The sequence below is a fragment of the Python bivittatus genome, unplaced genomic scaffold (genome assembly GCF_059951505.1).
Source record: "Python bivittatus isolate LINGU-HERP-01145 unplaced genomic scaffold, Pbiv_v1 ctg000680_np1212, whole genome shotgun sequence".
Classification (NCBI taxonomy): Eukaryota; Metazoa; Chordata; class Lepidosauria; order Squamata; family Pythonidae; genus Python; species Python bivittatus.
In genome coordinates this window covers 10,259,046-10,272,254 of record NW_028277095.1, presented here as the reverse complement: position 1 = coordinate 10,272,254, position 13,209 = coordinate 10,259,046, and the positions used below count along the sequence as shown (strand labels likewise).

Below are 13,209 nucleotides of genomic sequence, written 5' to 3'. Positions count from 1 at the left end.
GGGCGGCTCAGGGTCCCCCGGTAGACGCGTGCCCTTGCCCACCCGCGCCGCTCCCGAGAAGGCGCCGCCCCAGAAAGCCGCCGCGCTCAGCAACGCGCTGCCCCTCGTCCCACCTGCAACCGGCTCGCGCCCGCTCTGGAAAAGGCGAGTTTTCCCCGCAGGGCGGAGAGAGAAGGGGGCGCGGGGCGCGGTCTCTCTCTAGGGGCTGCCTGGGACGCTTCGCCTCCGCGGGCGCAGCCGCACGCGCGCTGACCAAAGGCGCCCGCCTCCCCGTTGGGTATTCGCAGCGCTGGAAGACCGACCAGGTGGGCGCTCGGGATGGCCCGGGGCCCTTGACTGGGGCGGTGAGGGTATATTTTGGAATATGTGGCATCTGGTTTGTGACCGCGTTTCGTCGTGGGAGCGAGCCCAGGAAAAGGGGCAGAGTTCGTGCCTCGCCTTAGTCTCCCTGCAAACAGCCTGCGGTGCAAGCGACTGGCGGACGGACCACAGCCCAGCCAGGGCGCAGATTGCGGTTTTTCCTTCCGTGCCTGGAGAGATGGAAGGGTTCTGGTGTCCTCTGCTGCCGATCAATGGAATGAATGGAAAGACAGAGCCGATGTATCTCAAAGCTTGAGTGGTGCTGTTCACAAGCCACTCTTACCCACTTCAGTTACAAACCTAACAGATGCACTCACACCAACTACACCCAGTTTATTCTTGGGATGTGATGTGTTGATGAACTCAGCCCCTTTTGTTAATTTATGGTTCAATGTATTGTGCAAATCCAGAAAAGGGATTATATTCATGCTGTTAGAGTGTTGTGCAAATTTAGTGAACAATTTAAAGCTTTCCCCAAACACCTGCTTTGCCCTGAGTTGCTAAACACTGCCTTTGTGATCTGTGGAAAAGCAGCATTGTCTGGAAAGAGGCCAGGCCAGTGCCATGATCAGTTGGGAGGGGGCTTTATGGGCTGCACTTCCACTACAGCACTGAGCAGAAGACCCCACACCCAGGATGACTGTAGCTTAGGAACCAAGCACCACAGAGGAATCCTCCCTTCCCAACTGGGAACAGCCAGGCTGAGATGGACCTTCCTCTGCCTCAGACTTTGGGGAGTGGCTGTTACTGCTCAGAAGGAACAGTCCAACAGGAACAAGGGGGGAAGCCATGTGGGGGCTTTGGGCAAAGCAACAGAGGCATATCATGGAGAAGACCTGCAGTGGCACTCCTAGATGTTGCCTCAGCAGGTCACTGGAAGAGGCATCAGTCCACAGGCAATGGGGCCATTGGAGGGACTGCTGCACCAATCCCTTTAATTTAATTAATTCCATTTAATATGGCTGCCCATGGCTTACAGAAGCCACAGAAAATACAACAAAAAGTACAAAACTACAACAGTAAATTATACCGCATTAACCCCAGGCCTGAGACCAAAGCCAGGTCTTCAGGGCTTTTCGGACCATATCTCTGCAGGGATGCTATGCTGGAATCTACCAGACAGGCAGAAACAACTGGAGAGAGGCAGTCCCTCAGATAACCAGGCCCTGTGCCACGAAGAGCATTATAGGTGATGACCAGCACCTTGGAATTGCACCCAGAAGCCATTGGTAACCAGTGCAGCTCATGTAGCGGTGATGATACATGGGCATAATGAAAAGTGCCCATTGTTGCTTGCGCTGCTGCATTCTGAACCAGCTGTAGCTTCCAGAAGGTCTTCAAGGGCAATCCCACGTACAGCACATTGCAATAGTCCAGTTGTGAGGTGATCAGGGCATGACTGACCATCTGAAGGGCCTCCTGGTTGAAGAAAGGGTGCAACTGGTGCACAAGATGAACTAGTGCAAAGGCCTGCTGGCCACAGCTGCCACCTGCTCTTAGATCAAGAGCTATGAGTCCAGAAGGACTCCCAAGTTGTGTACCAGTCTGGAATGGGGAAGTGCTACCCCATCTAAGACCAAACCCAGGGGGCCAAACAGCCATAGCCACTCAGCCTTGTCAGGATTGAGCCAAAGTCTTTTCCTCCTTATTCAGACCCAAACAGCCTCCAGACACTGGGTTGGTACATTGACAGCTTCGCCTGTGCATTCCACGTTTGAAATGTACAGTTGGGTACAATGTACAGTATACTGATGATACCAAACCTCTGTCCTGAGACTGATCTGCGTTTTTAAATTAACACCTGGAAGAGAGGCTGCATATTCTCAGGAGCTGTGAGATAACAAACTTCCAGCAATAACCTCAATTAGATAATTATTTCCTTCTTTTGCTGTAGCAGGCTAGGCACTTAATCATATTAATCAATATGAGAAGAATGTAACCTCCTCATATTGATGCCTAAACTAAGCAACTCTGCGGGTGGAGGGAGAGAGAGGAAAACTTGCCCAACCAAAGCAACCTTTTTGTGAGTCAAATTCTGGAGACTGCCCTCTCCACTCAGGCTCACCGTGGCTAGTTAGGGAAGGACCCCTGGTGCTGTAAGTAATTAATGGGAACAGTTTTAATAAACATTATCTTGTTTCAGTCCTGGCACCTGCTTTGGTACCCATCCTGCAAATTCTCAATTAGTCTGCAATGCGAGAATTTCAGAAAACAACCCTGAACTGACAGACAACTTCCTCCAGTGGTTTCATGTAGATGTTAAACAGGAGAGAACGTTGAACCTTGAGGCACCCCAAGTGAGGGGTTGTGGGTGCGATCTCTCCTCTCCTATCAATACTGTAACACAGTGCCTCCCACTCCCAACCCCTGCAACCAGTCCAGAAGGATACCATGGTTGGGGATATTGAAAGCCACTGAGCAATCAAGGTGTACAAGCATGGATACACCATCCCCATTCCGACTTCACCAAAGGTCAGCAACATGCACTATACCCCAGTCTGAAACTGTCAGCCCTTCAAGGTAGTCCAGACAGGAAACCAAAACCATGAGTACTAATACTACCTTTATTATAAGGCTACAGTAACAGAATCTTGCAAGTCTGAAAGTGCTCCCCCCACTTGGGAGTGGCGGCCACTGGAATGGGTTATGAGCAGTACTACTGGCCTTCCTCAGAGGAGAAAGAGCAGGAGCCGGTGCACAGCTCGGAGGGGGGCCCTCCCCCAGAAGATTTAGGTGACATGGAGGAAAAGGGATCCCCCCAAAAACCAAATCTTTCTCCAAGGTCCTCCAGTTCTGGACTATTAATTCTTTACACCCCTGACTCTGCCACCAGTCCCAACAGGCAGTCCTCTTCTCCACAGCTGACTTCTACACCCCAGAGCTGCAAGGAGGAGAATCCAGGAGGCAGGAAAGTCAAAACACGCACAGCTTTCTCTCAAGAGCAGAGAGAAAGAGATCCTGCACCACAGGTTCCAGAGCCAAAAGCATCTCAGTCCACAGCAGATCCAAGAACTGGCTGCAGCCCTGAAACTCACAAACAAGTAAAAACATGGTTTCAGAATCAATGGATGAAGTTTAAGCAAACCCAGAAAGAAACTCTGTGGATGAGAAAAGGGATGTGCCAAGCTCAGAACAGTTATTTGGACATAAACTCAAGCTATCATGAAGGTTACAATATTGGTGAAGCCAGGAATATCCATTCACTGGGTGCTGTGCATGAGAACTTCACCAGCAATCAAAATTATAGCAATAACCAGAATTATAATAGTGACCACCAGGTCTACGGTAGTCCCCAGAATTTTTATCTAGTTGGTGAGAATGGGAGCTTTGGAAAAGCTGGTGGGGCCTGTTACAGCCCACAAGCCATCAGCTATATCAGCCACCAAAAGATGAGTTTTTATCCTGGGTTCCCTGCAAGCATGGAGTATGCCACCATGAAGATGGAAGATGGGTATACCTTCCCAAATGCGTCCTCTGCTACAAGAGCATTCCCAGGCCCCTCTGTCCTCCAGCACGATCAGGCTCCTCTACAAACTCAAGGACCACAGAGCAACTGTAACTCCTAAGCTTCTTTTCTTACTTTCATTGTCTTCTTTCTTTTGACAAAGTCTGCTCCATTTTCCCACTCCCTCCAGCATACATGAACAAAGGGACTGTGGCACTTTTCAAAAGCTAGGCTTTTCCTGGCACCTTTTTCTTGCACAGGCAAGACTATGTATGCATTGTGTGTGAGAGAAGAGTGATTCTGAATTTCACTTTAATCAGGTTTGTCCTGGCTGGCTCCAGGAAGAGACACTGTGAGTATGGAAGGCAGTTCTCATTCAGGAAATGAGAATTTGGGGAACATCAGAATTCATTAGCTGTGTGTGCATGGCTTGCCCCCCCCCCCCCCAATCCCTTAATGCCACTTTATAAATTATTTAGCTGGAGTTTAAAGACAAGTGCAATTGGGAAGAAGCTCTGACTTGTGAACCCATCCCTTTGTCTGGTGTCCTTACGCTGATTTGATATTTCATAAAAAGTCCTTGTTACTTTCCTGGCAAATATGTTATAAGCAAAGGAGGACATGGCTGGCTGAGTACATTTGTACATCTAATTGCTTGTAAGAGATTTGCAGCACCTGGAGACCATTTTGCACCTTGCAAATTCTGAGACTTTTCACAGCAGATACAATTACAATCCAGGAGTGAATATGGTACTGAATTTTCTTACTTTTACATGCAGGATTCATAGAATGAAGGAATAATTAGGATTTAATTTCTGTTGTCAGAAAAAAGACAATGTAGCAAGTTCTGAGAAAGGGAGAAAAAATGCCTTTTGGTGGGCTTTCTACCTTGCCAAGATAGCTAGTCACCTTAAAGACAAAAGTAATCCTGGCTGAACAGTGAGTGAATGTCATTTCCCACTCAACTGTTAATTGCCTATGCATTCCCCCTTGCACCACAAACCAAGAGCAAGGGTTTTTGCTAATTTCCCCTGATAAGTATCAGTTGCTTATAGAATTATCAAGAATCTGGCACTATTGTCATTAGAATGAGACAGATACTATTGCCAGCCAACTGAGAAAAGTTTATGCGTTCCATGTTCTTACAAGTTACTGTGCAAGAAACTCCCCCCACTTTCCATTCCAGAGAACTAGGGAGGGACAATTCTAAGACGTATTCTCAAATTACATTTCTGGTTTGGAAAAATAATTTTGTTTATCAAACTATTGTGTAGGCTGCGCCTCTTCCTCCTGTCTCCCAAGGTTATTCTTACAGTCTATTACAGAAACCCTACTGAAACAAATTCAGTTGGGTTCAATTCAATTCAATTCAAGTTGGTTACAAGTGGAAAGGAATAAGCACTGTAATATAGCTGCAAAAATGGCAAATGCAATAAAGCAAATAAATAAAAGATTAAATAAATAATTTCCATATCACAGTGTGACAGCATGCAGTAGCCCAAGGCTATTTGTCATCCTGTCACAGGGGCATGCAAATGTACTTCCCATAAGAAAAGGCTGATGCTCTGCGGGTGGGAGAGAAATCTCTGGGGAGGAGGAATGGCTGGCCAAACCCGAAAATTAACTCTAGACAGCCTTGGCTGTTGAAGGTGTGCTGGTCCTGGAGCACCTGGGGCAGGACTGTGGAAGCAGAGGTAAGTGGAGGGTCTGGAGGAAGAAAGGGGGCAACAAAGAGCAGTTCTACCACTGGAGGTGGGATGCTACACAAGAAGAAGAATGATGTCCTGCCAACCTGAGAGTGAGAAGGGAAACTAGAGTAATTTCCCCTTTCTTAACTTTAAGTAGGAATCTAGAAATAGCAATAGCATTTAGGCAGTAGGCTGTAACATATCCTTGGGTTTATTGTTTTACCACTGTTTATCAGAAAGGGAGATGAAGCTACTATAATCAAATATTGTTTAATTTGATTCCCAGGCTTGCAAATGAAACATGTAACTGACCTTACTGTTGGAATAAAATGCTTGCTTATCAGAAACTTGATTCAGGCTTCTGCAGTGTGGCCAGGCCAGTGGCCGGCACACGAACCAGAAACCTAGGATGAGGGAAGGTACCAGATAATAAAAGCACCTAAAAGCACGATAAGGCGATCACTGCTTGAGAAATACCTGATGCCACGTAAGCAAGTAGGGAAACGTATAACCATGACAGGCTATACAGGAAACATAGAATAAACCAATAGTGTTGCTTAAAGCTGTTGCATGACTATAAAAGGCTATATGCCCCCACAACCTGCCCCCACAACCTGCTTCCTGACTTGTAATACCCAATAAAAGAGTAGTTCAGAACACGCTCTGGGCTCACTCACCTCGAGGAAAACCTGCGTGTTTGTCTTCACTCTCGCCTGTCGAGACCCCATGAGTGGCCCACCCTGATGCGGACAGCAAAACCGCACCTTACAATGCCAATAAAAGAGAGAGAGAAAAGACTATACAAAGGTGGAAATCATGCCTTTGTGAAACTTTTTTTTTTAATCCGCACTCAATCGTTACCAATTCTGCGGCGACTGCCTGGATGAGTCCTTGCAGTTTTCAAGGCAAGGTGTTTTGGAAGTGGTTTGCCATTGCTTCCTTCCTAGAGCAGAGCCCAGCTGGCGAGCGCAGGAGGCGGGGTTTCCGTTGCTTCGCGCCTTTTTCGGGTGTGCGCGGCTTCCGCGTTACTGGCAACTGGTCCCGTCTCCTTTGCAAGGTGCCGCCAGCATTTTTCCTCCCACCAGGGTGAGAGTACCCATTTATCTACTCACATAAGTTTTCAAACTGCTGGGTTGGAAACATAGGAAGTAATTATTTCACTTTAATCTACATTGGTCAACACCCCCCCCCCCAACACACACACCCCTCAAGTATTTTTGTCAAGTTTTACTCAAAGGTGATGAAAATGATAATAGGATAGGAACTAAATCCAATGGAGATTGAAGGAATTGGGAATGATTAATTCTGGAAAGACATCATGGTCCAAGACATGGAATAGTGAACTTAAGTGATAGAAAGACAGATTCCAAATGAATGTCAGAAAAACTGTTAGAAGTTTCTCATGGGAAGAAATGCATCTCACTATCTTCAAACATACTGTTATGGCTTACAAGTCAGGCCATCTGCAATTATTATTGTTAGTGTCCATGTAGACTGCTATTTACTGCCACCTATTGGCGTCTGTATGCAAGTTACTCAAGGGGTGGTGCATAGTGTTATTTAAAGTGTGAGGATTACATGTCTCACTGCTCAGTAGAATTTTAGCCATCATGTAATCAGTTTTATGGGTTATGTAGTAGTAACTAATAACCAAGTAGTGTACCTCTTCTCTGAGAGTTTTTGGCTAGAGACTTTGTTAAACTTGTGTAGTGGATAAGTCTTGGATGAGATATGAGAAGAAGTTATTTTTTCTATGTTTTGCATTAAACTTGCATTTTATGTAGTTTTTACTTTTCTCAATAAACAACCAGATATTTTATACTTTCTGGCTGGATTTCTTTGGAGAACAAGATAAGGACATTGCATTCTTTAAATCTCTCTAACGGTGGTGTGTGTTTTAGCATGAGCTGTGGTCATAGCTGCACTCTGCATAACAAAAACATCCTAAGAAAAGAGGTAGGGTCCATTCAATCAGTCCGCCCCTGGTAACTGATGGACCCAGCTACCCAAGAGTCTGCTGCATGGTCTAGCAGAGCCCTTGGCCACTACCTGGAATAGGAAAGTGGCCAAGGCCTTGGACAAGATTGCGCCCATGTGACCTTGTTCCATCGAGCCCGACAGTCCCCATGGTTTACGGAGGAGTTGAGGGTCTTGAAAAGGATTAAGAGACATCTAGAGCGCTGTTGGAGGAAAACGAGGACTGAATCCAACTGAACACAAGCTAGAGCTGCTGTTAAGGCCTGCCTTGTGGTGGTAAGAGCTGCGAAACATCAATATTTCTCAGTCCCTTTTGGGAAAGGAGGGCTCGGTGGCCTATTTACTGGGCCGCACAGAGGAGTTTCTGGGCATCTTGCTTAGATCCATTCCCAGCTGGATTCCAAGCGTGGGGCATGGCCTATGGAGATGTCCAGGGTATGGACTTGCCCTGTTATCTGGGAACAGTTTGATCTTGTTGAACCTGAGGAAGTGGACAGGGTCCTCCGGACGGTCAATGCCACCACCTGCCAACTAGATCCATGTCCTTCCTGGCTAGTTAAAGCTTCCTGGGAGGTGACATGTGGGTAGGTCCAGGCAATGGTGAATTAATCCTTGAGGGAGGGGGTGTTTTCAGCTGCCTCTAAGGAGGTGCTGGTGCACCCCCTCCTCAAGAAGCCATCACTGGATCCGACCATACTGGACAATTTTCATCCAGTCTCCCACCTCCCCTTTTTGGTTGTGTGGAAGCTCCAGAAGATCCTGGAGGAAACAGATTATCTGGACCCTTTTCAGTCAGGTTTCAGGCCCGGATACAGGACGGAAACAGCATTGGTTGCACTCATGGATGATCTCTGGGAGAAGCGGGATGGGGTAGTTCATCCATCCTTGCTCTTCTTGACCTCTCAGTGGCTTTTGATACCATTGACAATGGTAGGTATCCTTTTGGGTCGACTTGGGGAGTTGGGAGTGGGTGGCAGTTTTGCACTGGTTCTCTTCCTTCCTCCAAGGTCAATCCCAATCGGTGTTGATTGGGCCCCTCCTTTGTGGGGTGCCCCAGGGTTCAGTACTCTCTCCGCTCCTTTTTAATATCTACACAAAACCACTGGGTGAGATCATCTGTCACCATGGGATAAGGTATCATCAATATGCTGATGATACCCAGTTATACATCTCCATTCCGGGTGAGGTGAATGATGCCATGACCACCCTTTCGCGGTGCCTGGAGGCTGTGGGGGTCTGGATGGGGTGCAACAGGCTTCAGCTGAACGCTGGTAAGAGTGGCTATGGATTGGAGGCCCCTCTGTATCCAAGGATTTACCATCTTTGATTTTGGACACGGTTGTACTGCCCCGGATGGACCTGGTGCGTAATCTGGGGGTCTTCCTGGACTCATGACTCCTGCTCAAGCAGGTGGCAGTTGTGGCCAGGAGAGCCTTTGCCCACCTTCGTGTGGTACACCAGTTACACCCCTTCCTGGATCAGGAGGCTCTCCAGTCAGTCACTCATGCCCTGGTGATCTCTTGGCTAGACTATTGCAATGTACTCTACACATGGGGCTACATTTGAAAAGTATCTGGAAGCTACAGTGGGTCCAAGATGCGGCTGCGTGGATAATTTTGAGTGCCCCAAGAATGGCGCATATAACACCTTTACTACGCGAGCTGCATTGGGTCCCAGTCTGCTGAAATGAAGACCTGGCTCTGCCAACTGTAATGGAAGGCCTGAGTGAGGAGGGTTCTGGAATGGAGCTTCAAGGCTACAGGGAGGGGGGAGAGACACCCCAAGGAAAGCACCTCCTCAGCCCCCAGCCGGACTGTGTGAAAGTCAAGAGGAGGAGAGAGACCGTCCCCCACAAGGGCATCATGGTTATAGTTGCTGTCGCTGGGGGATTAGAGTGAGTCTGGCGAGATTCCGTCTATTAGGTGCAAGCTAATAAAGAAGCTGAGCTGCATTCTGGACTGACTCGTGTGATTCTTGGGCTGAACCTGCGTGGGGTGATAACTCTACCCAATCCTGGGGGTGGCTAGCACCCTGATGATGCTCCCTGAGTGATCGCCAATTATCTTTTTATTTTGTATTTATTATTGTAATATTGTAATTTTAATTGATTTTGTTTTTGTAAACCGCCCAGAGTCGCTTAATGAGATGGGCGGTGACAAATTCAATAAATTAAAAAAAAAATTAAAAAAGAGCAATTGAAGAGTGGAGTCAGGGACCAGAGAGTTGATGACTTGTGGTGGTGGTGGGGGCTTCCACTGGATAGGTTTCTGTAGAGGCTGAACAGCCATCTCTCAGGGAGTCCTTATTTAGAATTCCTGTGCTTGAGTTGAATTCTAGCCAGCACAATTATGCACAGGAATGGAGGGAGGTAAAGGAGGTAGCTGGTCCTTGGTCCTCAGGCAGTGACCAAGTGAATTCTTGGCCTTGTGAGATGGCAGAACTTGGGGACCAGTTCTTTTTGATATCTACATGAAGCATCCCTCTCCTAGGTGAACTAAGTGATGCTGTGGATGTTCTTTTGCGGTGCTTGGAGGCTTTTTTTTTAAAAATGAATTTATTGATAAGTAAACAAAAGATATGAAAGTACAACCAAAAATATAGCAGAGTTAGTAAAATCTTTTGCAGTGCTTGGAGGCTATTGGGGTCTGGATGGGGAACAAGAGGCTTCAACTGAACCCTGGTAAGATGGAGTGGCTGAGGGTTCAGCATTTGGGGGCTTACCACCTTGGGTCCTGGATGGGGTTGCACTGCCCCAGACAGAGCTAGTGATAATCTGGGGGGCCTCCTGGACTCACGACTCTTACTCCTCATTGCCCCAGCCATGACAGTCATGGCTAGGACGGCCTTTGCTCAACTCCATGTTGTGCACCAGTTGTGCCCATTCCTGGATCAGAAGCCCTTCTCTTGGTCACTAATGCCCTGGTCATCTCCCATATGGACCATTGCAATGTGCTCTACATGGGACTATCCTTGAAAAATATCCAGAAGCTGCAGCTGGTGCAGAATGCGGCAGCACGGGCAGTTGTGGGCACGTCTAGGGGTGCACATATAACACCTCTGCTGTGTGAGCCGCATTGGGTGCCAGTTTGCTTCCGGGTCCAATTCAAGGTGTTGGTTATGATCTTTAAAGCCATTCTTGGCATAGGCCCAGGTTATCTGAGGAACCACCTCATTGCAGTTACATTGGCCTGTCCCACCCGGTCCGGCAGGAAGGGCATGTTACAGACCCCGTCGGCTAAAGAATTTCAACTGGCGGGGTCTAGGAGGAGAGCCTTTTATGCCATGCCCCCCACCCTGCGGAACAACTTGCCCCCTGAGGTGAGATTGGCCCCCACTCTTCTGGCCTTCCGGAAGAGCGTTAAGACCTGGCTCTGCCAACTGGCATGGGGAACCAGTGCGGTTGGTTGGTGGCTTGAGGATGCTCTGTCTTTTAACTTTGTATATTTTTGTAAAAATTTTTATTGTTCTTATCACTTTTTTATTTGTAAGCTGCCTAGAGTCACTTATACAGTGAGATGGGCGGCGTATAAATTTGATTAATAAAATAAATAAATCAACGAGTAATGTTTGTAGAAACTGGCTCAGTCCTTTAACTAATTAAATCTAGTCATATAGACCCTCTATTGGTCCCTCTTCTCAGTTTTAGTACAATATGTAATTTTGATACAATGGTATTTATATACTTAAATTCTTAATATTCTATTATGTAGTCACCTTAGAGTATTAAATGCAGATAAGTTAAAAGAAAAGGATATTCTGTAAGTATAATTAAATTTTGAAAGCTAATGTTCTAAGCATTATAATTATTTGAATTTTCTTCAAAATTAAATATAATGAATATATAATGAAATGAAAAAAATGGGAGAAGAGCATACTTCAAGGCATTTGTTTTACAATAATAGTTTTGGTCTTAAGGTAAATTACCTTATGGAGATTGTTATTAAAATCTCCAACATGTTGTTGCATGGTATGTGTGTGTGTGTACGTGTGTGTGTATGAATATGGATGTATATGTTTTTATACCTGTTAACAAAAGAAAAAACTAGCAATTTTGAAATACTAAAAAATAAAATTAGGAAAAAAGCTAAAGAAAACATAAAAAACAGGAAAAAACCCCAAGAAGCTGTTGAATTTCTGACTTCCCCCCTTTTATATATCTGCTAATTTGCGGTACTTATAACCGTCTGGTCCATCTCTAACCTTCAATACTGGCCTGCCTTGCAGAAATGATGCCCAACACCATCATGATGCCCCAAACCATATCCAGACATTGACCTTCATGACTTGCACGTGGGTTTATTCCCAAGCCACCATGTTTGAAACGCCATATCCAATCACAAAGGGAATGCATGGCTTAGTTGATCAGGGAGATACTTTATAAAAATCATGAAGATTTGTGTGAAGGATCTCTGTTTTCATATTGCAGCAGAGCAAGCAATCCTTTCTATTTGCTTCCCTTTTTATCTTAACCAAGATGCTTTCAACACTCACGTTACCATCAGTCCAGCGGACCTTCGCCAGGTCAGTTCATCCGTGACAGACAATGCTGCACCACCTTCTTTCTTGCATTACCTGTTCCTATATCCAACAAGCCCAATATTCCACTGGTGGGATGTTTCTGTAATCCCTATTACAGGTAGTCCTTCGTTAATGACCACTCATTCAGTGACTGTCTGAAGTTAACTATGGCGCTGAACAAGGGGGACTTACGACTTGTCCTCAAAGTTTGGACCATCCCAGCATCCCCGCGGTCATGTGATCGCAATCCAGACACTTGGCAAAAGGCTTGCACTTATGATGGTTGCAGCACCCTGCAGTCACATGATCACCATTTGTGACCTTCCCTGATGGCTTCCTATAAGCAAAGTCAATGGGGAAGCTGGCAGGGAAGGTCACAAGATGCTCCTGTAAGTCACTCGCGCTGCTGCGGCTTTTTCTCCCAAGGAGCCCGGCTCCAGAGTATGAGATCACGGGGATCTCATACTCCATAATGCGCGTGCACCTGCAGCAACCCCCACTCATGGCGGCCCCCTGTGCTCCCTCCCCCTACGCAGCAGCAGCCACCCCTGGCCCCAGCGCACTCACACGGCAACAGGGGTGGCTGCCTGTGTACCTTCCCTCACACCTGGCAGCAACCACCCAACGCTATGCTCGCACCACACCACAGCAGCCACTTACCTGCGCGCTCGGCCTGCTTGCAAGACTTGCAGCTTCCTGCCTGCTTCCCCATTGCCTTCGCTTGTTGGAAGCCGGCAGGATGTTGTGAGAAGATCCTCGCTTAATGATGGCAACGGGGACCGCTGGGATTGCCACTACTAGGCAATGCGATCACATGACGTCGCGCTTAGCGACGGGACTTTCGGCCCCAATTACCCTCATCGAGCGAGGCCTGCCTGCGCGTCCGTTCGCGTTTGGGCCGCTTGACGCCCGGCTCGTTTCGCTCGTCGCCCGTCCTTTGCGGGAGGCATTTAAGACCCGGGCTCTCTGACGCCTTCGCCCCCCCGCGCCGTCTAAAGTCCCCTTCCGAGGCGGCTCAGGCGGGCGCCCGACTGAAGGCAACTTGGTCCATCCGGGCGCAGCAAATAAAATCAGCGTTTCGCGCACCGGGGCGTTACCGCCGGCAGCCCCAGCGCCGGACGGCGGCCGAGGGCAGCGGTCCTCGGCCGGCTCCCTTGGACTGCTCCGGGACCCCGTCTCTCCCCTCCCCAGCCGGGGGCCTTCCTTGCTCGGGCGGGAGGG

At 47.6% G+C, this 13,209-nt stretch overlaps 1 pseudogene; it reads left to right on the top strand.

Moving 5' to 3' along the window:
* The first annotated feature begins 2,096 nt into the window (after window positions 1–2,096).
* On the top strand, window positions 2,097–3,926 carry LOC107326274 (homeobox protein NANOG pseudogene; annotated as a pseudogene).
* The last annotated feature ends 9,283 nt before the right edge of the window (window positions 3,927–13,209 follow it).